We start from the raw sequence: 27,152 nt of genomic DNA, 5'->3' as shown, positions 1-27,152 counted from the left end.
GTTACTTATTTGTTTTAGCTTTATGTTATGTTACAGCAGTTTTTGGTTTATACATAACAGTAAAGATATTGTTGATAAAAGGATTTGAAGTACTGATTCACCCCTCCCCTCTTAGTACATTAGCTTTCCATATTGGGCCTAACACCTGTACCCCCAATGGTTGTGTCACAGCTATCAGCTCCCATGCCCAAATATGCAAGAGTGTGACACTAGTCCCAAGGTTCTTATATCATCGGTAGACACACATGTACATATTGTTAATCTTAGAGGATCCAGTTAATACTTGAGAGGGGGGAGTGAATTAGTATAAATAAATACGGAAAATTTCAACACCAAAAAAGAATTATCTGAGATTTGAAAACATTCAACATTTAAACCAATTCTTCATAATAGATTTCCTTATCAAATCTAGATAATCATTTCCACTTATTAAAACTTATTAATTAGATTAGCCATAAACTCAATATCATATCAACACACACTATTACCAACTTATTAACTGGTTAGAATGTTTCATCAACCATTTAACCATCAATACTGGTAACCACTTTGAGATCTCTGATAAACAAACATAAACTGTCTTAACTGATAATCAGAAATAAAACTTGAACATCACAAGATAAGCATTCCACATATGAACACCATGTTTTTCACGTGGAAACCCAAATAGGGAAAAACCATGGTGGGAATTGGTACCCACAAATATTTTGCACTCTTTCAGAATGTGCTCTGTTAGGAGCCAAGCCCGGTTAGAAGCTTATAATGATGCCTTGTTAGGAGCAGACCCTGTTAGGAGTTACCCGGTTAAGGGATTTACCTCAGCCCTGTTAGGAGCTTTGATCTATTAGGATCAACCTCGCAAGAGGATTTAGAACTCAAAAATCGAGTCACCCTGTTAGGGGATTTTACAATGTGAGGCTTGTTAGGACCTACCTGGTTAAGGGATTTTAGCTGCTATAATTGTTAGAGAACAAGAGTGAATAATCTGTGTATAACACTCAACTGCTTGCCTGATCCAATTAAGTTCTAAGTCTGCATCACTTTGGTAGATCCTCTCACACACCCTAGTTCAGCTTCACACACTTCTCAAAATCACCCACACTCAAAAAACATCAACCTTACCGAAACAAATAACCTTTACAACTAGGTCAACATCAAAACTCTAAGACTTACTACATAGATCATCACAAATCTTTATAACTCATTATAGATCATCGTATGGACCATTAAAATCAATTATAAATCAATATCAACTGTTGAATGATCATAAATCATCACAACAAGTCGATCTGGTACAAAGTCAACTCCTTGGCTCATTCCGCTAAGCACTTTGCACATTCCCAAGAAATTCGCTCTCTTAATGCTCCAAAACATCTTTCAAACACATCATGTGGTTTGTGTCACGTTATCATCAATATGTGAACTTGTTTTAGATCATTGCCAAACAAAAAATCATTATCGGTCAAGAGAAATCTTTACCGGTCCTTAAACCCTTCTTAAACCTTGGCAAAAACTCAACAAAAATTATAAACATAACTTCTGGTTGTCACAACATAATGCGGTTCCGATCAGATACATGTTACAATGATAGAAACTTATATTCAAAACCACAGCCTCAAACATCACCAATCACCAGATACAATTAGAATATTTCCTCATTTACCGGTTAAGGTCCTAATTCTTAGTTTCTTGATTCTTTACCGGTAAGCCCTCTTTGGTAGAACAAAAGATTTAGATGACACAATACAAGATAAGTAAACATCAGTAGACATGAATAAACATTAGTTGCCATCAATGACAACATAAATAACTGATCAAAGTCATTCATCATGCAATCTCAATCTCTTCATCACAATGTCATCTCAAACAATCTGGTACCGGTTCAGTCACCATTCTCCATATGTATCAGTTATGCCAAACATGCCAACACATATCATGATATAACTGCCCCAATACCACAACTCCCCATGCATACAGTACACCATCCTCAAGCATGTAGTAGACACACCTGCTCTACCCTTTAGTGAATCTATACCCACTTAGGTTGGGCATCATCCTGCCATTGATAAGGCCACATGTTAACAAAATGAGTCATTGAATCTCTTTTTGTTGCTCCATCACCCTCTAGTATACCATGCATGTGTGATCCATGGGTAGATCATCTATGCAGAACACACTCTGAAGGTATAACTCCCCATTCTCCAATCAATACTCAAGGGTAACACCTCTAATGGGACCTTTGAGATCCACCAAACATTAAGGACAATGATGCTAGCTTCACCTGTCGGTAGGTGAAATGTGCATGTCTCACTGTGCCAACACTCCACCAAGGGAGTCATCATAGTTGTGTGACATTAGATCTGAGACCACTATGCGACAAACCCCAACCTGCACCAGGATAGTAGTGTCCACTTTGTTTTTCCCAACTCCCTAAACAACGCCATCATGGGAGGCCAGTGCTCCCATGACCCTAGGATCATAGGATCCTCCTACAATCATTTAAACCATTCCATTAGCCCTTCATTCTAGCCTATTCTAACCTAATTCTAGCCTTGGGGCATCTTGCTGACACCCCATAACCTTGCTTTAGCTTCCCATTTTCCACCTATCCCCTCTTAGGCAGAGATGATGTTTCCCTAGGCGAAGATGTTGAAACTACTTCCCTTGCACTGATCCACAGGGTGGAGATGTCATTCTTCACTCTCCCCCCTATGCTCCCCTTTCCCCGCATCAGAGACATTGATCTATAGATAGTGTCTGCTTAGACATTGCTTGTTTGTGTGGACAGGGATCATCTCTACAGATGATGATCCCTAATGCAAATGAAAAAATGGCAATCAATGTTTGAGCCCCTCTAAGATATCCCCCCTCATTAATGAGCATATTAAATGCTAATACTCTAAAAGACAAGGTCAGGCTCAAGGTACGTACCGATGAGCCATACTCGAGTGGTCTCTAGAAGCGACAGACCATCTGAGTGTAGTGCTCATGGTGCGGAATGCATGCCATCGCTTTTATTCACTCTTCTCTCTATGGTCTTCATGAACTATATGTGTGACAATGACCCCTCATTGCGCCCTGTGCGGATTATATAGGGCCTCCTTTCACTCTTTTCTCGCCTTTTCTCTATCCTTCCTCCTTTTTTCTTCAAAATTATTGTTCACCTTCTCCTTTTTTCTTTCTTTCTTTCCTTTCTTGCCATTTTCTTCATTTTTTGAGAATTTTCTCAAAAAAATTTAAAATTTTCTAGTTAAATTCTTGAGGGAGCATGCACCACCCATGTCTTCATGTTGGGGCATCTTTTTCTGTCTTTTACCCACAACCAATTTTGTCACTACATAAAAGAGGAGAAAAATGTAGACATCTAAAATTAATTAAATTAAATATTTAATTAATTTGAGCCTTTGTACATAATTAATTTATTTAATTTTGTTTATCCTTATTCCCTTATTCTTCTTAAAATTAATTAAACCAAATTTAATTAATTTCATTAGTATAGTCCAATAATTAATTTGTCAATAAATTAATTATTTCCCTATTTCTCTAAAGTCCTTCCAATCAATATTTCTCCTAAATTCCACTAAGATAATTAATTATAAATTAATCAACCTAACCAAGGTGATTCCTACAAATCACTTTCTCTAATTCTCATCTGGCCTAATTAACTCTTCCTATTCTCACATGGATTTGCACATGACGCAAAGATAAAAAATATGCAATCCCGTTCAACATGGGACTACTCTCAGGCTGTGGGTATCCTATAGTGAGAGTAGACCTCTAGATTATGGGCTAGCTCCCTTTAGATAACCTATAAACTACTGATTTTTTGATGGAGGAAAAGGGATAAAGAGATTTTATAAAAAATGAAATTAATTCTACTAATAGGTGATACATCAAAGATAAAATTTGTTAATGCTGCTGAAAATCACAAAACAAGTCAATTAAAGAAACCACACTATTGCACAACTTAGTTGCAGATGCCTGCAAAAATGATACTTATGAAAGGTTTAATCCTTGTGAAGTTCTTAAAAAAGAAAACAATTTTGTCTTCACAATTTTAATGCAGCAAAATACAAGACACATTCACAGACCTGCATTATAACATGTTGTTCCTAAATCAAGCATTGAAGGAATGAAATAAAAATAAAGGATTTCAAGATAAAATCACAATATCCTTAACAAATTACTCACATACAATGCTGAAATAGATATAATTGAGGAGAAAACAAGCTTCTCTTATTGAAAATCATGATCTTCTTGCATTTCAAGGTCAAAATGTTGTACAAAATTTGAAAATTACTCATAAAAAAATGAGTTACAAAGTGTGAATAATTTGCTACAGAAGCCACCAAACTCAGAACTAGAGGGCATAGTGCAGCCTCAAAAAGCCACCATTTACTATCAAATGAATAGTGATATAGTTGTGATCCTGTTAAACACCTACAATCATGTGGAAAATCTGAGTCAAAAAAGCAATCACAATTATATAAATTGTTCACACAGTTCAGAGCATCCTTGACCTATTGTGATAGTGGCAAACATAATGGTATCAATGATGATTATAGTATAAAGAAGTGATAGCATTCACTATGAGAAAAAATTATGTCAGCCATATTAGTCATAGAATAACATCAAAAGTAGTGATTGAAAGCCTAAAGAATATGTACATTCAAAATCACTGTCATAGTAAGCAACCAAAGCTTCTCAAAGACAAAGAAATGATATAGTAGCCCTCAAAGCAGTTATTCAATTCACGAGGTATATGTTCTAAAGATAGATACACAAGAGTACACTGTCAAAGGCCTTCAAGCAACACTATAGCAACAGTTCTTCACATAGCAGCCCCTGTTAAAATTAGTATAACTTCACAGTGAACACTTGTCATAGCTATCTAGAGGTTATGAAGACAAAATTGTTTTCCTTTTTATGAACATCAGATTGCTTAAACCTTTCATAAGAATCATTTTTGCAGGCATGTGCAGCTGAATTGTGTGATCGTGTGGTTTCTTTAATTGACTGGTTCTATTATTTTTAGTAGCATTAACAAGTTTTTTCTTTGGTGTATCATCTATTAGTAGCAGTAATTTCATTTTTTCCATAATCTCTTTATCCCTTTTCCTCCATCAAAAAATCAGTAGTTTATAGGTTATCTAAAGGGAGACAACCCATAATCTAGAGGTCTACTCTCACTATAGGATACCCACAACCTGAGAGCAGTCCCATGTTGCACAGGATTGTAGATTTTTCATCTTTGCATTAGGTGCAAATCCCTATGACAACAGTTTTTGGCATGCCTGGTGGGATTTTTAGACTATTTTAGTTCATATAAGGCCACCGTATGCCCGCCTTGGTGTGAGCAGCAGTATAACACTCTTTAAGAGGGGGATTTTTTCCACACCTAGTGACTCTCAGTCTTTGGTTTGCCAACTATATATGTTATCTGGGATAGATGGTCTAGCCTTTATCTCCACCTTTGAAATATTAGACATGGTAACATCATCCTACCTCAGAGCTATATTGGAAAGAAAGTTTGTCATCATATTTCTAGACTTGTCTACCCAATTTATAGAAAAAGCATCAAACGTTTCTAGACAGTCCAAAACTACATTTTTATATTGCCTTAGCCAATTATTCTTTGACAAGTATTTGGACCTTGCTTGTGAGATTATTAGCTCAGAATCTCTAAAAATAATTAACATTTTTATCCCATGTTTGATTGCCAAATTCAATCCTATCAAACGGGCTTCATATTCTGCAATATTATTTGTGCATTCAAAGGATAACAAGAAAGAATACCTGAGTGTCTTTCCTTTAGGGGAGACAAAAACCACTCTAGCTCCATTTCTATATTTTCTACATGCCCCATCAAAAAACATCTACAAAATACCTTCAACATGTTTTTGTGTGTGACTTATGATTAGGTCACTGTTTTGCAACTAGTTTTGTTATTTGCACAGTCAAATTTCTTATATCAGTGTCACAAAAGTTCACCATAGGATCAACATTTTTATACTCAATGATATGGGGTGATCCTAGCTCCCTCTTAATTTATACTTGTTTTCCATTCACAAGCACAATAGCATACGACAGGTCCAACTGGATGCTTCCTCCTACAAGCCGTGTCCATTGTCTTGAGAGCAACATCCCATAGCTGGGGGGTACATCAATGACTGTAATATCTCTTATAAACATCTTCTAGATATGATGCTATTTTTCTCTCTACATCCTTTAAAACTCCCACAACAGGGACTATAATACCCTAAAATTGGTCACCTAAACCATGGGCCCCTAATATCGACAACATCACCAAGGTCCTAACCAAAGACAATTAAATCAATCTTGAGCACATAATTGATTAATTCTTCAATCATCAAATATCACATGGCAAGTGAATTATTCTATATTAATTAAATCATTTTGATCAATTATCCTATTTAATTTATTAAATATCTTAGTATAATTAATTAATTAATTAATTTTCCATTTAATCATAAAAAAGGAATTAATTTATCACAAAAGAGGAATTAATCACAAAGCAAGAGTTAAATTGAAAATAAAATAAAAGAATTGAATTGAAAGAGAAATCAAAGTTGAGATATTATTTCTTTCTTCTAAATTGAGAACTTGAAATTAGAAAAGCAATTAAATGAATTTTAATCATTCTCTAAAATTGGAACTCAAAGCTTTTGAGAAAAGAAGTTCAGTTGCATTGAAAAGACTCTTTTCTTCAATAAATGAAAGAATTACTTATTTTCATCTCAAGTGCATGGAATTAATTGAACTATATCTCTAATGCAAACTCAAAATTACAATTTGAATGCATTTCAATTAAACTATAATTCGAATTTATCTCAAGGTTAACTGAATCTAATTTCTCAATTATTTCAATTATCCTAAATTGTGCTTTTTCTTGATCTCTCTTGTGATTCTCTATAGATTCAACCTTCATCTCTCATTCAAAACACCCTGGAGATTTATTGTTATTATACAGTTTTTGCTCTAGAGTCATTGAAGATATTGTGCTTGCTTTTTGAGATTATTGCACCTTAGTTTAATTTATTTTTTTGCATATTTCATGACTGCTTGAATTCATATAGCTTACTATTCATCCATCTAGCATAATATTGCATCCATTTAGCTTAATATCATGCTCATATAGATTAAATCCTTCGTCTTGGTGTAGTCTAGTCACTGGTATTGCTTGTACAAATCTGAGAGCAATCTTATACTCACATCTTTTAGAAGGAAATTAGTCGATTTGTTATGGTTTTATTATTCATGCTTATATCTATCTAACCATACATGTAATGACTTAATTGAAGTGTTGTGTCTTGCAACTTACATACTTATTCCACTTTTTCACACACATTTCTGGTGCCCACCGTGGGGCAGAAGACTACATCTTTTGGCCTCAGAGACTAACTTTTTTCTTATTTTTTCAAATTTTTATTTTTTTGGATTTTCATCCATACAGTTTCTGCGAATTATCGTACAAGTTTTCCCACAGTGCCAGATGACAAATTGCAGTTATTGTGTGATATCATATGAATTATCGTACGACTAGGTGAGAATTGTCGTACGGTACTCTGCGTTTCTGGGTTAAAAAACAAATTTCTTTCTTCTAGTTTTCTAAGTCAATTTTAATCATACTAACGCTAACCCTGGCTTGTTGTTCGTCTGTCTGAGAAATTTTCACAGCCTAATCAATTTTTATAGAATGCTTGTCGAAGAATATGCTTGTCAAACAAAGACAATATGACTACTGATTCATTGTCTTTGCAGGTTGCCTGAGGAGATTCGAGAAAACATTTTGTATTCATTAAATTCATTTTTTAGGCACCTAACTTGCTATCTGGTTAATGAAAAAATCTGTCTTTCATGTTTTAAGAAAATTCTGAGAGGTAGGAGAGTATGCTCTTGTCTATATAAACAATAAAAAATCCAGACCCTTGAGGCATTTTTTTTAAAGTTTGAGATTTGTATATCTTTAATGAGCCTGTCATCCCGAGGAGCTAATAACTCCAAGCCATTACGGTCGGTGAGAGGGGAACGAACCAAGTGGGAATGGCTAAATGCCAAGTACTCCAACCCACTATAAAATAAACGTGATTTTATGAAAATCAAGTCAATGGTAGTGCTTGGGAATAGCTCTCCTCTGTACCTTTGGGTATATTAAACCTTGGTTTTCAAGGCTGGGAGACCTCTTAATTGAGTTTATACCCCGACGAGCCGAACGAATCCCTTATTAGTTCCAATTAAGATTAGAAGCTACCTGATTCACCTTCGAAAGGGGGAATAATATTTATGCAAGAGAGGTAGTAACTCTCCCAAGATACTTGTCATTTTGTGCCCCCATTAGTGTTTGGAGGTGGCTAATACAGTGTTGAGAATCCATTATGTGAGACTCAGTAGCCATATTCTAATTAGCTATTGGGTGTGTACCTGAGTCTGTAAGCAAATGTTTTCTTCTCTCACCAATTTCCATAGGGTTAGCGTGCTGTGATTGGAGTCATTATACATATTGCATGTTTATTGTGTTTTCATCCCTGAAACTGAAACTGAAATATCAAAATTGGAGAAAACAATAAACAACTCAATAGTCAAAATTTTGTCTTGTCAAAACTAGTCTATCCTAGTCGAAACTCTATCCGTGTCAAAACTAGTCTATCCTAGTCAAAACTATGTTCGTGTCAAAACTAGTCTATCCTAGTCAAAACTTTGTCCGTGTCAAAACTAGTCTATCCTAGTCAAAACTTTGTCCGTGTCAAAACTAGTCTATCCTAGTCAAAACTTTGTCCGTGTCAAAACTAGTCTATCCTAGTCAAAACTTTGTCCGTGTCAAAACTAGTCTATCCTAGTCAAAACTTTGTCCATGTCAAAACTAGTCTATCCTAGTCAAAACTATGTCCATGTCGCAAACTAGTCTATCTCAATTGTCCAAAAACTCAGTCCATCTCAAAACTGGTCATTGTCAGTCATTAAAAACTCAGTCTGTCAAAAATTTTGTCTCTGTCCAGTAAAATGTCGTACGAGTCTTTTGATTTATCGTCCTACTACATACCTTCTGTCGTACAAAATTTCATCAAGTCTAACAGTTTGTCGTCCGAGCCACAGTTCTGTGTCATACGAAACCTGATAAATTTTCATCTTTCTTAGGGAATTATCGTCTAGTCTCTGATTCTATGTCATATGAAACATTATCACATTCATCAGTTTGTCGTCTGAGGTATACCAATTTGTCATACGAACCTAGGCAAAAACTCGTACGAAATACTATTTCTGTCATCCTAAAGCTATTAAACTATCGTTTGGTCCTATAAAACCTATCATACGAATCTTTGATTTTGTCAGTCCAGAATAGTCAAACTTGCCTAAAATAGCCTACAACGAGTATAAAACTGGTTATCATCATCCTGAGCATAAACAAATCTAAACAATGCACTTTTGCCATGGTGCTGCACGATTTTGTCGATCATCTTTCAGCTAGTTCAAATAAACCATTTATCAAACTTAAGTAACTTAGATAACGTCTTACACATGATAGATCCTTCCTGAAACCATACTTAGTCTTAGTCACTTCTCTTAAATCAAACTAGGTAATTTAGATCACGTCTTACACTGGATAGATATTTCTTGAAAGCAGACTAAATCTTAGTTGCTTCTCTCGATCAATACATTAAAAGAACAACTAGCTCCAAATTTGATCTTGACTTCTGCATCAAAAACAACTTTAGGTTGTTAGGATTCCCAAAGATACTGAGAGGGGGGGTAAATTAGTATCTGACCAGTATAATAATTTTCTTAACTTATAACATGAAAAGCATATCAAAACTATGTACTGGTAAACCAAAAATAATGCAGTAAATAAGAATAGCAACCACAACATAAGAGACACAACATAACACAATATTTTAACGAGGAAATCCGGTGTGGGAAAAACCTCAGTGGGATTTGTGACCCACAATATTCGCTTACTGGCCAATAAGAGAATATTACTGCTTACAATAGGGGTCTGCAAATGCAGGAAGGCCAAGTGCCTAGAGCTCACTGCTCAATTACAAAGAAGTCACACTGACTTAAAAAATGGATTATACTAATCCAATGTCTTGTACTGCTTCAGATCAACATCCACTATGCTAGATTCAGTACCGGTTTAAGCTCTGCTACATACATAAATCCTTATCCAATATCTGCCTAAGAATTCACATATTATGTCTGTATTTATCCTTTTATCTCTTTATCCATCTATCACTAAATGATCTACAATGATCTCATAGATATATGAGTCATATTACAATCCACCAAGTCGGCTTACAAAAGATTTTATAATTAAATACAAAATAAATTTAAACAAAATTCTTGTCGGCCATGGTGCCGGTAATCTTTCTTTTGGTGTCGGTGTAGAGTTTGTCGGTGTCGGTGCTTGTGTCTGCCTGTCAGTATCACATGATTGCAAGGTTGCCATCAATGACAATATCTTCAATCACCTACAATTTCTCATTGGAGTGTGCATTTTCCAACAATCTCCCCCTTTGGCATTGATGGCAACACTCATGAGAAAAATCAAAAAGTGTTCAAAAATGTTGTCCAAAAAGAATTTCTTACCAAAACTGTGTTGTCAAAAATCTATGTTCCCCCTAAGCTGATGATGTCCTGTTCTGATCATTTTTCTCATCTCACTACTCCCCCTTTGACATCAATGACAAAGGTTGTCATTTGCTGTCAGTGGAGTGTGTTTCCTGCCTAGATCCTTGTATCCTATGGGTTACAATCTGAAAGAGTTTTGCTAATACCAAATTTAGACTCTCAGTGAACTTTTCACTATCTTTCAGTGCAACCTCTGTCCTTTCAATAGTACTGGTGAGGTGATGCATTTTTTCCTCCAGTGTCTTCAGTCCTTGAACAAGTGCCTCAGAGATCTCTTTACTCAAAGAGATGAGGTACTCCAATTTGGGGCTGAGTTTGCATTTAAGGTCTTTTGCCTTCCGTTTTATTTTGTCTTTCTCATTTTCAAATTTCTCAAGTTTTTCTTCAAGACTTTGTATCTTCTGATCTGTAACTGATAATGATTCAGATGAACCAATGAGGTTATCAGCTATATTGTCAATCTCTTTTTGTACCTTACTTATTTCCTTGTATATATCTATTGTCAGAACATTTGTCTTGCATGTATCTCTATAGAGTTCCTTAAAATCCATTATTGTTTTGTTTAGTGCCGGTATAAGGGTGCCAATGTGTCCCATGCACTTCTTTATTTTTTCATCAAAGAATTTCTCTTTCTCTTTATTCATTTTCTCCTTAACTGTGTCCTCATTTATTTGATCAACTGTCAAAATGTTGTCGGTGATGTATTTAGACAATGTGTCTAGTTGACCTAAAGAATCTTTATTATCCACAATGCACTTGGGTTCTACCAATTTAAGAATGGGGATTGTATCATAAATAGCATTATAGGCTTGTGCATTACACTCTATGATTTTCTTTATTGAGTCCAATAAGACCTCTGTTACATTTGTAGGCCGGAATTCTGCTATAGAAATACTAGATGTCTGTCCAACTGTTTTTACAATTTCCATGCTACCGGTTGTAGTGATAACCTTGCTTTCCTCTTTCTCAGGAGGATCTTTTGGGTATGCATTTCTATTAGCAAAGGTTTTGGTTTTTCAGTTTTTGTTGGTGGCATTGTCTCTTGTTTCTATTCCAGTGCCTCAGATGGTTTCTCTGAGCTCTCAACTGCCGGTTTCTCAGATGTAGTCTCAAAATGTACTTCTGGTTTCTGTGTATTTGCCTCTGCACTATGCATTCCCGGTTTCTCTGATTGTTTCTCAGTAGAGTCCTCTATCGGTTTCTCTATCTCTGTGCTAACATTAATTTCCACATCTGCAGTCGGTGGCTCAGTAGCCACATCTTTCTTCTTATCTTCAGTGGTTTCTTTATCTACCACAATATTCACCTCTTATGTATCAATATTCATGGTATACAAAACTTTAGACTCAAGATTTGTATCCTCTAGAGGAGTCTCTATACTCTCAGTAGCCAGTTGTGTGTCAACTATTTCTACCGGTGGAGTATCAGAAGGAGGTGGGGGTAAGTTGTCAGTTATCTTAAGGTTCGGAGGTCCACCTTCCTTGCCTTTCCCCTTATCCCTATCTTTTTGATATACTCTGATAGTCTTGGGTCTTTTGAGTTCTTCTTGTTTCTCCTTTTCAACAAAGAATATGTCCCATTGGTCCATATTCTCTTCTAAAATTTCATTCATTCTCCCTGCCATCAGTGCTACATGTCGGTGACTAGTTGAGAATACAATCCAATTGGCCTCACTGATTAATTGATCAATTTCTTCTGGTGAGTTCACTGGGTGAACTGCAAGTAATTTTTCAATTTTTATTTTCTTTTCTGGCTCAACAATAGCTACCCTTCTAGCTTCAAGTCTTCTGTAAAGATCAGTGGGTATTTCATCAACAATTTCCATCAAAAATTTCTTGTAAATATCCAAGTGTAAAATTACACTATTTTCTATGCTCTCTCTATCATCAGCGGAAAGTGTATTGTGTAGTTTGCTAATGTTCTTCAACTTTCCATCCTCTATTATTTCACTAAGGAGCTTATCTAGTGGACCAATGTCTTGTTTTACCTTTTTCTTCTTCAGAGTCAACTTCCTTGCTGGAGGCCTCACTACCTGTTACTTTTGTCTGGTTCTCCTGGGTGTGGGTGAGGGTACCAGTGAGGGTTTTCTTTTCCTTTCCACCCTTTTGAATATTGTCGGTATATCACTCTCAGAAGAAGTTCCAACTGGTGAAAGATGAGCTTCCGGTTGAAGTCCTTCCAGCTCACTTTCCTCGATACCAGTTTGTTTCAAATCATCTTCCTTAATTGCCTTTGCCTGTCAGGTTCCCTTCTTCATAGTTTGTTCAACTTTCTTAACCCTTTTTGTTGACTGAATTCCACTTTCAATTGTTTATGCATTTCCAAAGACTTTTTCAGTGGGTTCCTTCGGTGCTTCAAGGAGGGATTTTGCATAAGTTTCTATGATGTTATCATCTATTTCATAGCCCATTTCAGTTACCCAGATAGTCCTAGGGACAACTGCCTCCATCCAGATTTCATCTTTCTTAATTACAAAACATATTTCCTTTTGATATTTATCCACAATTGCCTGTGACAGTCTTGTTCTAGTCTTCATTTGAGCTTTTAGTGCTTAGAAATCTTCATTTATGTTTTTCTCCCTGTTATCTCCCATGTTGTTTAGTGTATTTAGTTGCTTTCCTACCGGTATGTCAAAACCAAAATCTCTCCTACCAATACCGGGTACTTGCTTAGTAATATATAGCATTAAACATACAAGCAAATTTCCAAATCTAAAGGTTCCTTTTTTATCTCCCTTTATCTTCTTCAGATTGTCTATTAATTCATCTTTGAGCCATTCACACACATCTATTCTAGTATTGTTTTTAACCATATCATATGCACTTTTAATACATAGGCTAGATACTAAGTTTAACCTATTTGCATGCGTAGCCTTGTTGCCTAAAATCATACTGACAAATCTAACATTGATATCCTTTACATCATTTACCCTTAGAGACCTTTTGTCAAATGTTGCACCGGTTAGGTCTATTACTATGTCATTGGAGACCTTTTTAGTTTTGTCAAGCCTTTACCACTTCTCTGGTGATCTTATGAATTGAATCCAACCAAAATAATTCACCATGCACTCTGCTTAGCACAATCCTTATAATATCCTTGGGAAAATCCGGGACACTAAGGATTTCAATAAAACCTAGGGTTTCCACTATCTTATGTTCCAGTTTGATATTTCCAAATTCATCACAAATCACAGTCTGATACATGTTCTTGATTTCATCATCTCATAATTCCTCTATATGACAATGTATGTATATCCTAGGGTCTTCAGCATATACTACTCCTTTAGGAATTTGAGAAAATGCACCTAGGGTATCATCTTTCTTTGCTATTTTGGGAGCAAGCTTGAATACGGTTATAGGGTGCTTGATTACTTCAATCACAATAGGGTTTGCAATAAATTCAGGAGTGTATAAGGAAGCCATAGTTATAAATACCTCAATCTGCCTTTAGGATGAGTGCTTGGATGAACTGCTTCACTTCTTTGCTAAGGATGCCTTTGCTTGGGAATTTTCACGCTCTCAAAGATTTGAATGCTCAGTGAATGAAAAAGGAGCCAAAACACTTGCTTTATAATGTTATTTTCCCCAACTACCACATTTAATGCTTGTCGGTTAAGTCACAACTTAACTCATCTGCCGATAAAGAAGTAATTTCAACTTCTCAGCATCAACCGAGGGTATGTTAGCATGTTTTTTTAGTTAGTTGCTAAACCCCCAAAGGATTTTCCTTCAGTTAGATAAAGAGTCTCCTGCCGGTGGAATGATACTCTATTCTACCGGTGGAGGAGTATTCCCATCAACATTCTGATCTGACTTTCTGATCCATTGTTTTGAGAATTCTTGCTTTACCTCTTCAACTTTTTCTTTACCTTTCAAACTAGGACCTTTTTTATTTGTTCGTGAAGGCTTGCTTCTACAAAATTTTGCAATATGTCCAATTTTGTTAAAAGCATAACAAGTCACATTGTTTTTCTAAATAGCTTTCCCATATCCTATGTCGGTTTGTGTTCTGCATTGATTAGATAGATGTCCAAATCTTCCACAAACATAACATCTTACATTCATTCTACAGTTTTCTGAATTATGACCAGTTTTGTTGCATTTAGAACATTGACCGGTGGGTGTAGTAGTGTTCTGATAATTTCTAGATCTACACTGATTTTCTCTATGACCATACTTGTTACAGTTAAAGCATTTCCCATTGAATTTGTAAGCATTAGGTTTTCTTACCGGTTTACTATGATCATGATTGTTTGCAGTACCGGAGCTTTCACCAATTTCAAATCCAAGGCCATTTGTATCACTATTAGGTTTCTGATTCTTCAGCATGTCAACCAGTTCTTTTGAACTTTTCTTGAATTTCTCCTTGTGTTGTTTTGCAGCAGTCAGTTCATTTTCCAAGATTCCTTTTTGTCTCATGAGTTCAGTTCTGTCATTTTGTGTATGCATTAAATCTGTCTTCAACATATCATTTTCATGACTGAGTCTTCTGTTTTCATTTCCAGCATCATTTAGTCTTCTAACCAAATCATCTTCATTCTTCTTTCTATCTTCAATTTCTTTACAAAATCTCATAGTCATATCTTGCATCTCATTCTTCATTGTACTATTCTCAGTTTGTTTACCGGAACATTAAGAGTTTCTCTTTCATCTTCATCATTCTGCATCTTTTCACAAAGTTCTCTTATTTTATTCCTTGCTATAGTGAAATTTTCTTGAAGTCCTCGAATGATATCCCGTGCAGCCTTCAGATCATCCTCAAGTTTGATATTCTTTACTTTTTTTGCATCATAGTCTGAAAGAGTTGTTTCCAATTGCTTTCTCAAATTTTCCATCTCTACTGGTGTCAAGATCTTCCTCAAGCTATTAGGCTTTTGAAAATAGAGGACCAGACTCTGATACCAATTGTGAGGATTCCCAAAGATACTGAGAGGGGGGGGTGAATCAGTATTTGACCGATATAATAATTTTCTTAACTTATAACATGAAAATCATATCAAAACTGTGTACGGGTAAACCAAAAATAATGCAGTAAATAAGAATAGCAACCACAACATAAGAGACACACCATAACACAATATTTTAACGAGGAAACCCGGTGTGGGAAAAACATTGGTGGGATTTGTGACCCACAATATTCGCTTACTGGCCAATAAGAGAATATTACTGCTTACAATAGGGGTCTGCACATGCAAGAAGGCCAAGTGCCTAGAGCTCACTGCTCAATTACAAAGAAGTCACACTGACTTACAAAATGGATTATACTAATCCAATGTCTTGTATTGCTTCAGATCAGCATCTACTATGCTATATTCAGTACCGGTTTAAGCTCTATTACATACATAAACCCTTATCCAATATCTGCCTACCAATTCACATATTAGGTCTACATTTATCCTTTTATCTCTCTATCCATCTATCACTAAATGATCTACAATGATCTCATACATATATGAGTCATATTACAATCCACCAAGTCGGCTTACAAAATATTTTACAATTAAATACAAAATATATTTAAACAAAATTCATGTCAGCCATGGTGCCAGTAATCTTTCTTTTGGTGTCGGTGATTTGTATGCCAGTGTAGAGTCTATCAGTGTCGGTGCCTGTGTCTTCCTGCCGGTATCACATGATTGTAAGGTTTTCATCAATGACAATACCTTCAATCACCTACAATTTCTCATTAGAGTGTTCATTTGCCAACATAGGTCACATCAGTCAATAAAAAATGCCTGTTCAAACCATAAGCTCTTCTAAACGTTCTGACAAAAGTAAGAAGCCCATGACTACCTTGGCTCAACAAATTCAAGATCTCAAGAAAGAAATATATGACATTCAATCCCAACAAAAGGATTCAATGACCCCTCTTGAGATAAAAATTCATGATATTAAGAACACTAGACTTCAAGAAATGCTAAAACAATTACATAGGATGGAACAAAAAGTAATTGAAAATCAAAAGTCAAATCTCATACAAGATCACAAGACACCTTCACCAAGACAAAAGAAATCTATCCCCCAGATAAATAGTTTACACCTTTGGGGCAATCTATTGAGTCGGCTTTGGACGAGCTACTTAAGAACAATCTTATCATATTACCTAAAAATATCACATGGGGATGTGAAGTTTTGAGTAAATACTATGCATACCATAGGCATAACAAACATAATACTTCAATGTGTACAATATTAAAATATAAAATTCAATACCTCCTTGATGATGGTGTTATTGAAATCGAAGATCCTAATAATTCACCTAGAGAGAAACCATATGTCATTACCAAGCATGATCAAAATGATGAACCTGTGTCTAGCAATGGCCCACATATAGCCTCCATTTCTTCCATGATGCCACCATCTCCTAAGGCTTCTCAACAACAATTCATATCATATCCCTCAAACAATGAACCTAATGATGAAATTTCTTCCAAGATTATCCCCTTCCATCTCAATAGAAAATCATACTTCCTAAGAAAGACCATGATGCCTCTTCTACCTTTTCAAATGATCCTATTCAAAATGAAGAGTCAAATACTCTATCCAATGGTCCTCTTCTATGTCAAGATCAAAGTATACCTTCCTATCCTTGTCATAATCCTCCGTGTTCACCTCAAGGATCCATCATGCCTACAAAGCCCTCTCATGATCCTACAAGTCAAAATATTTATAAATGTAAAGGGGTAGACCTTCACAAGCAAGAGTTCGTCCATGTTAAAGAAACTATTAGGGGTCATGTCCTCAGTGACATTCCTCAAGATGGTGGTATCCCTACTAAACCAAAATCTAGGTACACGCCTTTCCCTTCACCTCTTCCATCCATTTTAGGACCCTATATCCCTCCATCCCTTGTATAGGATCAACAAAGGCGTACATATTCACGTACCTTCCATCCATCTAGAAAGACACAAAGGCTCACTGAGCAAAAGAAGGCAAAATCAAAATCTATATGGGTTCCTAAAGCACTAGTAGAAGCAATGCGTTCAAAGAAACTACAAAAGAATGGAAAATCAAAAACCATGTGGATCCCGTAGCGTCTCCTTGAAGCACAACTGTCTAAAGAAAAATCCAAATCCACAGCCAAGATTGTTGTTCCTCCATTCAAACCTTCCAAATCCATTTCTCCATCACCTCTTTTATCTATTTTGGATCCTCATGTCCCAAAATCCCTGGTTGTTCCTCCATCCAAATCTCACAATCTGAGATCCACTTTTCCTCCATCAATCCACCATCCCTCAATATGTGTGCCAATGGTGATCCCACAAACATTTCCATTTGCTCATGCACCAAAGTTTCAATAGCTGGTCCATTATCCAACACCTCTTTTTCATCCTTCCATTCCCCTTATCTGATCCTTTTCATAAGACTTTACCCTAGTTTCATCGCAAAATCCAAAAACAAAACTAAGGAAATCAACATTGGAGATGTTGGACATGTATAATTAGCTGAGTCCTTCTTGGAAAGACATCTTTATGCTGGACCAATGAACTATCAACACAAAAATCCCTGACCCTATGAACAACATGCACCTTAAATGATATCCTATCTAAGGGTTGGGTTAGTTTAGCATTTTCTTTCTGCACTGCATATCATTTTCTTAAAAGCACTGCATCGCATATAGTTTCTTTTTCAAATGCATCTCATTCATACAATTTCTGCATTTGCATATAGCAGCATTAATAAAACAAGGCAACTATCCACATTTATCATTTGTTTCCATTCAAGGCAAATAAGGGTTGTCTCCTTTCTTAGATATTTAGACATGAAGTCCTTGAGGTCATAAGGTCATTCATTTTCAACATTACCCTGTGATGACGCTTTACTTATGGTTGGGTAGTGATTTCACTATTTGAGACTTGTTAACCCAAAATCTATCAATTGCTATATCTCAAACACATTAAAAAATCTCCAATTCATTCTAGGCACCTAGTTGATCATATGACTAGTGAAAAATATAAAATTCTACTTCAGCACCATTGTAATTGTCACACCTAAGTAAGTTTCATTACTTACAAGTCAAGGCACAAAGAAAAAAAAAAGAAGAGAAAAGTGCTATGCCAAATATTCATCTCAAGGCAAAAGAGAAGTGATATATAACTGAAATATCATGCATACAAGTGTGACAAAAATCTTGACTATGGGACCATGCAAGTAACTCCATCGGGGCTATGAACGCCTACTAGCAATGGAGCAATATTTGAGAAATTACAGTCTATAACCTCGTCGAAGCTCTAAAAGCTTGCTAGCAGTGAGGCTTTATTCGAGATGCTTTTGAAGTTAGAATAATCCACATAGCTAGTCATATAGGATGCTAAGGATCTTTATTGAACAAAAGAGCAAGAATTAACTCATTTGTACTCACATGAGCAAAAGAAGGTCAAAGTTTCAAGAACCAATGGGGAATTTTTATTCGTCTCCACTTGTAAATCTTGGTCACTAATTGTGTTAATTTGGATTTTCCAAGGGACCTTAAGGATTGATTGAACGCTTATCTATGAAATGTTTTGTACCTCCAATTCAATTGGTGTATTACAAAGTGCTAAACAAACACGGTTATCCATGTTCGAATAGGAAATGCATCTTCATCATGCATATTGCATTAACATAGGTCATATCAAAAAATCATTGTCTCCACATGTATTCTGCAGATCATCATGTCATAGAGGTCTATATATTGGGGCATAGTTGAGAAAAATCATAAAAATCATAAAATGTCCTAAAAAAATCCTAAAAATCCTAAAATGTCTTGGAAAAAATCCTAAAAATAAAAAACTCGCAACATCAAAAACTAAAAATCCAAAGCAAGAAATCATAGACTATCCTTCAAACCAAATCAACCACAAACAATCTCTCAAAGTCTGCAATCAAGCTTATCCCATGTCTTGTTAATCAATCTATCAAACTCTATCAAACATCAACATGTCTTATACAAGGAAGGGTACACTCGAAACTAGACAGATCGGTCTTATACGGGGTACTTAATCTTTGAAACCAGACATTCCTATCAATGATCATCAAATCAAAACAATGACATAGATCAGTATGGCTACTGGATTTTGTCCAGGTTAGTCTTATCTCCTGTACTGAAGTGTTACATCTATTCTTTCGCTTATACATATATTTTAGTCACTTTTGTGACATTCTAGTTCTTTTAGAACCCTCATGGCTTAAAACTGATCAATGTCCTAGTCTTAGGGTAATCAACTGAGCATTTTACGTGTCCTAAGCAGTATCAACCAAGTCATCTATCTATTAGTGATACCCAGTCATCCATTCTGAGTTAGTCGCCTATCTCCTAACTACTGAAAAGTTTTATCACTGAGTACACAAGAAAAAAAACATTACTAAAAAAAATCACTAAATAGATTGAGATATGAATCAAATCTTTATTTGTGTGTTGTCTTTTATATTGGTTTTCAATTATTATTCCCTCTGAGTAACTCGAGGAAGTCTATATTGACTAAGAGGAGCAAGGATTGGGGGCGTAATATTTTTCTTTGTTTTCTACTTGTAGGAATGATTTCGATGATCTGGAAACATCTAATCAGTTGGGTGTCTATGATAAGAGCCTTCACATCAAGCTGAAATCACCACACATACCTCAACTCCGCTTATTTGTATGATATAGGGAGGTTGGCATCATTTCTTTATCTGTTTTGAGGGAATTTCTTTAAATGTGCAATCCGGGTCCATGCGTAATCTGTCCAAGGATATGAACGAAAAAAGGGTCATTGCAGACAAGATAATTAATATTGCACATGAAAAGGAAGGAACTCTATTCTGCTTGCTATGTTTGTAAACGCTCGGTGATGAATATTAAGCATTCCAAATCCAGTGACTAGTTTTAAGTTGCATTCATTCTATATTTTTTGCATTTCAAGTGATTTCTACATGATAACAATAATCTCTTTATCTTCTGAATGAGAGTTTGAAGTATCATCATTTCTAAGCTAAGTGGTCTCTCTTTTTCATCATTTCTCTGATCGAGTACTTGTGTATTGAGATGTTAGTTGCATACATACGCATCTTATATAGATTCATACATTCATTGCATTCACATTATTGCATAGAAAAAAAATTACATTACTAGTTACTCATTTTCATCATTTATTTGCATATGAAAAGAAACAAAAACAAACATTCATATTCATTTGCATTACATACATCCATACTGAATAGATATGCATACATATAGAATAAAGCATATAGAGAAAGCATCTCATAAATCAATCGACACAAGTACAATGAAATCAAATCAAGATCTCGTATATATAATCATCAATATCTCGGAGTACAAGTGATATAACTGTCATATACAATCTCCCATCGGAGAAAGAATCATATGGGCTACAAAAAAATGGGGTATCTAAAAAAATCTAAGAGCTATGAGAAATCTAGCTCTCTGCCTCTCCCTCATCGCCAAGTGGTGGAGGAGGTGGAGCCTGCTGACCAGCATCCTATCTCGATGCTTGAGCTCCCTCAGATCATTGCATGTACTAAGAGTAGGGGACAACATGTTGCGCTATAGGAACAACTACACAATAAGCCACAACATAATAAGCTGCCCGACTGGTCTAGTGCAAAACCTCTTGCTGAAGAGCATCTCGCTCTGCCCTCATCTTTGCGACCTGACGATCGTGCTTTGCCCTGAGCTCCACCAGCTAACAATCATGCTCAGCCTGACCTCAACTAACTGATGATCTCTCTCTTCTCTAAGGTCTGCTAGTTGTCGATCTCACTCTACAAGCTGTGTCTGAGCCACTGTCAACTGTGACTGCAGACTTGCTAATCATGCTCTCATCGACCATGCTACATCAGTTGCTCCTTGCTCCCTCACAGGCTCTTCGCCTCCATCTCCACCTTGCTCATCCCTCCTCTGTCATACCTATCTAGGAGCTGCTCACTCCTCCTCTCCTACACCCTCTACTATCCTAACACCACTCCTGCTCACACCAACAACTCCTAGAGATCTTCCCTCTCCTCTTTGTTGTTGTCTACCCTCAGCTTGTACCCTGTTGTTGCTCACACTAGGATCACCACCTGCCTGCCTTGGAGCCTCTTCTCTCTGTCCTTGTCCCTATCTCTCTCCCTTTGCCTTTCCTTGTGCCTGTGCAAGGGCATCATCATAAATCTCCTCTATGAGAGGTGTCTGCTTAGTCGGATTTGTAAATCTAGGGAACGGATGCTACTGGAACCAATCCCTGTAATGGGGCAATACCCCCACATCTGCAATATCCTCTAGATAATCCCACCAAAGTTGTTGTAACCCTATCAGTGCCTACATTCTCAAAGCGTAGGACAACCTAGGGGCCCATCCTCATCTCTCCTTGTCTGCATAATGAGCATAGGTGGTAAAATCTTACAAAATCTCCTGAGGCCTACCATACTGCCTCATGACCTGAGTAACAACAAAATGCTTGATGACTATCACAGATCTGCCAATGAGAGGATGAGTCATGAACATATCTCTTCGCACAGCTCTCCAATCATCCAAAAGCTTGATACCCCTGTATGATCTCCATACAATAATTATCAGGTCATCCAGTTGTTGCCTCCAGTACTCTATCTTGCCCAAATGGGGCTGAGTAATGTATCTATAATATCTATAAACAATCGGCTGATATGAATCTCTAGAATCATCCACTATAGGTTTGTAAACTGCGATATGCTCCAAGACCCATATCTGTAAAATCAATACCCCTGTAGCCTTTCTCTTCCCCTCTCTGTATACAATCTCATGCATCTCATGATACATGTGGGCTAAAACACACAAACCCCATCCTAATCTCTCAGGGTGATCCACAAGCCTCTGCAACATCATAGCCCAGCTGCATAAGAAACTCTGTTGTCCCCTGTCTGGCATAATGAAGCAACCAATAAATCCTGCCAAGACACAAGCCAATGGAAACTGATCACTGTACTTGTCATCATCTCATCCTAGCTGATAGCCCACGTAAGGATGTCCTCATCATGAAATACCTATCTCAAAGCTAGTAAGCCAGGACGCTATGCAGAATCGTAATCAACCTTATCCCCAGTGAATGGAATCCTCAATATCTTGTAAACATCCTTAGGACTGATGGTCATCTCCCCAACTGGTAAATGAAACATGTTATGCTCAGAGTGAAATCTCTCCACAAGTGTTGTGAGCATCCCATGATTCACACGGATATCTGGCATCTGTAGGTGGGTAAACCCACAAAAGTCAATATATGCTCTATCTATATCGGATAACTCACGAACTAGCCTCATAGTAGGAGGATAGACGCATCAGAAAAGAACATGTGGTAATCGAACCTACACGAATCAAACAATAGAGCATCATAAACTCATCCAAATTATGCTATAAGACAACTTAAACATCACGCAAATCCAAATACATTAATTGCCAAATCTAATTTTCATGCTTGCACCCTTAAAAATGCTCACTGTTTTTCATACGACATTTCATAGTGCAAGCAGAAACTCGTAGGATTCAGGAATAGGTATAGGATGACAAAAGACTCTGATATGATACAAAACAAGCATTTGCATGACACAATGGTCTCTTAATCAAACACTCGTACAATACAAGGGGAGGTATAAAATGACAAATCTAATGGAATTAAACAACAAAAAAATACAAATCAGTTTGTCGTACGACAAAAGATGTCATCTCACATGACAAAATGACAACGGTCGACTTGAACAAGACTAAAATTTCAAAAAATCAACAAAAAAATTCAAAATTGATGAAATGAAAGGGCTAAAAATTAGACTTACCGCTAGCTCATAGTTCTGAGGTCGATTATGATGTCTCTGGTGCTCAAATTGGTGCTCCTAGATCGAAATGACCATTTTTCTTCACAGAAGGCTTTTTGAATTTTCAAACTTGGAGAGGTTAAAATGAATTGAAAATGACACTTTGGCCTCTTATATAGCCCAGAATCTAATTTTTCAACTTGCTCCGATGGACATGAAAATTGTACCCTAAGCTAATTTGCCCATCCTAATTCCATTTTCGGGATCGATATCAAAATCCGAGGTCATTCTCCTAGTCAATTTCAATACAATTTGGACCACTTAGCACTTTTCATCAAATGCTCATTATTTCTCCAATTCGCGCTCATTTTCTAATGAATCAACATTGAATCTCAATTTATTCTACAAATCATTTTTTGCGCTCAATTTCACATCAATCAATGTTAAATCTTCACAAATGTTCCTCTGACTCAATTTTTGTGCTCAAATAATTATCATCGCTAAAAATTGCCTAAAATCATGTACCCTCGCTATCTTTCAATTTCGCTCCCAAGGGGGCATACTCATGACCTTATGACCTCCATCTTCAAAGTCGATAATTTTTTTTTCAAATCTTCATCAAAAGTCGAGAAAAAATATTTTCAACTAAAGAAAATCAAATCAATCGCTAAGGGCATATCAGTTTCATCGCTTCAAATCAAGCTGATATTTGCCTTCATCTGAATCACTCTTTTAATGTTAATTAGTTTCATCACTTTTCATCAAGCTGATTATTTGTTTAAGCTCAATCAAAAGTTTAAAGAGTATATTTGATCACACACTCAATCTAAGTAGGTGTTTAGTTTCATCGCATCAAATCAAGTTGGACAGTTTATCTTCGCTCATCATGTCTTGATCCATCAAGTTCAAGATCGATTTTATCTTCGCTCACTACATCTAGTTCAATCAAGTTCTAGATCAGTAGGATCCACTTCTTGATCAATCAATTTCAAGTTCGGTATCTTTTCTCTCTATCGTTCCTAGTTCAATCAAGTTCAGGATCGGTTTTACTTTATTCAACTATGTTCAGCTTCATCACTTCAAATTAAGCTAAACACCTCGCTTTTCATCTAGTTCATGATCAATCAAGTTCAGAACTAGTATCTCCTAGACATCAACTATTCTTTGAGCCAACGCGTTGCTTGCACATTAATTCAAAGAGGGGCAAATGTAATACCATAAAATTGGTCACCTAAACCATGGGCCCCTAATCTCGACAACATCACCAAGGTCCTAACCATAGGCAGTTAAATCAATCTTGAGGACACAATTAATTAATTCTTCAATCATCAAATATCACATGGCAAGTGAATTATTCTATATTAATTAAATCATTTTGATCAATTATCCTATTTAATTTATTAAATATCTTAGCATATTTAATTAATTAATTAATTTGCCATTTAATCATAAAAAAGGAATTAATTTATTACAAAAGAGGAATTAATCACAAAGCAAGAGTTAAATTGAAAATAAAATAAAAGAATTGAATTGAAAGAGAAATCAAACTTGAGATATTATTTATTTCTTCTAAATTGAGAACTTGAAATCAGAAAAGCAATTAAATGAATTTTAATCATTCTCTAAAATTGGAACTCAAAGCTTTTGAGAAAAGAAGTTCAATTGCATTGAAAAGACTCTTTTCTTCAATAAATCAAAGAACTACCTATTTTCATCTCAAGTGCATGGAATTAATTGAATTATATCTCTAATGCAATTTCAAACTTACAATCTAAATGCATTTCAATTAAACTATAATTGGAATTTATCTCAAGGTTAACTGAATCTGTTTTCTCAATTATTTCACTAATTTATCTTTCTTTTCATGCTTGATCTTATTCAAACCAGAAGGAACTTAAAAATTAGTGTCATGGTATTGTTCTTATATTCTGGGATCTTCATCTTTTCAAGCAGATTCACATATATCTTCAGTTGTGACAATGCATTTTTAATATCAAATGTAGCTATTTGTGGGGTAAAGGACTTAAGAGTTTCTATCTGCGGAGCATTACTCTTCTGATGCTCTTGATTTTTTGGTGTATTTAAGTTTTGTTTCATGACTGTTATCTTTGGCATCACCTTGTTTTTAAACTCCCTTGTATCAACATTATTTGGATTCTTTTCTTTTACAAACATACTAGTTGGCTTACCTTGATCTTGATTTCCAGTCCTATTCCTCAGGTTATGGTTTCTTTTGGCCTGCTCTACAGCAGCAATGGTGATGACTTTAATTTATTCCTCAAAGGGTCTCCTTAATGTACAACATCATTTCTTCCCCAATGTTTTTTGTCGTTGTTATCATCATTGTATGAAAATACTTCTTGTTGATGCCATTACCTATTTTGTCTTTGGCAAGTAACGTCATAGTCACAACCATCATCATCAAATGATTCATATTCTCCTATTGTTGACAACATGTTGATGGTTCGGCTATCATCATATTCCTCATTTTCACGGTACCCTTCATCATACTGCAAATTTTGAGCTACAATACATTAAAATGGGGAATGAGGTAGGTTGCATGCCATACACCATGGAGTTTCCTCCACAAAGTGATTATTTTGCTTCTTTAATGGGTCAGAAGTTTCTTTCTTTTCATCAACAGGTTTACCATCTTTCCAATTGGTTTTATATGGCATATCATGTAACCTTGGCCTACCATTTCTCTAGAATTGAGGTCTATCATTCCTAGAAACCTTTTGAGTAAGATCTTTCAAAGCATTGATGACTTTATCTATTTTATCCTCCTCCTTGGTTGGGTTTTTTTGCGCCCTAAAATTATACAACCTAGCATCATCCCTCTTGCCCACTTTGCTAGAGGATTTCCTATTACTTTTAATGGTGACTGCGGCTTTAAAAGCTTCATTCAGATTGGGGGGGTTCCTTGTCCTTAGTTCATACATTGTCTTAAGATCAAAAGCATCAATGTAAAATTGTTGGCAAATAGAATCATTTGGTTTTAGGTGAGGCAATTTATTAATTAACTTGGTGAATCTCATATTGAAGCTAGACATTGATTCATTGTGTCCCTTCTGAATATTTGCAATTTCATGTAGAAATTTTTTTGGGTCTACATGGCTGCCATACTACTCAATGAAAATTGTTTTGAATTCATTACAATTATGAATTGAGGAGTCGGGTAGGCTTTTATACCAATCCTTGGTATCCTCACTGAGAGATTGCATGAAATACCTCATAAAAACATCATCCTCCCATACATCAAAGTCTCCAACGTGTTTTGAAAACTTCTCACATGGTCCTTTCTTGATGCTTCTTTGTTCCCTCAAAATTTTGAAATAACTTTCCTAATTTCATCATTGATTGGATTTGGGTATCCAAGGATTCCTGTAAAGTCCATTTGTTTATATCTATCAATATTCTTTGGACCCCTTACAAACATATTATGTCGATGTTGATATTGGTTTCCATATTGGTACTGATGTCGATGTTTTAGGGAATTAAATCTTGTATGTTCTGAGTTTGTCTTTCAGCAGAGTCTGTAACAAGATTTTTTTGAATATTTTAACTCTTTCCTCCCAATGGAATTGTAAACTGTCCCCAACAGAGTCACCAATTTGTTGGAGCTCAGATTTGCAGATTACTAAACTCTAAGAGAATGCGAAACTCTATGATCAAGCTAAGTAATCAATTCCGGCCAACTGGTGGAATGAACCTTCAAGGTTGCTAACTTCCTACTTATTTTGGTTCTACTAAACCAAGGTAGGT

This window comes from Cryptomeria japonica, chromosome 3 (assembly GCF_030272615.1).
Source record: "Cryptomeria japonica chromosome 3, Sugi_1.0, whole genome shotgun sequence".
Lineage (NCBI taxonomy): Eukaryota > Viridiplantae > Streptophyta > Pinopsida > Cupressales > Cupressaceae > Cryptomeria > Cryptomeria japonica.
The sequence above is the reverse complement of the archived record's forward strand: the minus strand, read 5'-3'. Positions refer to the sequence as shown.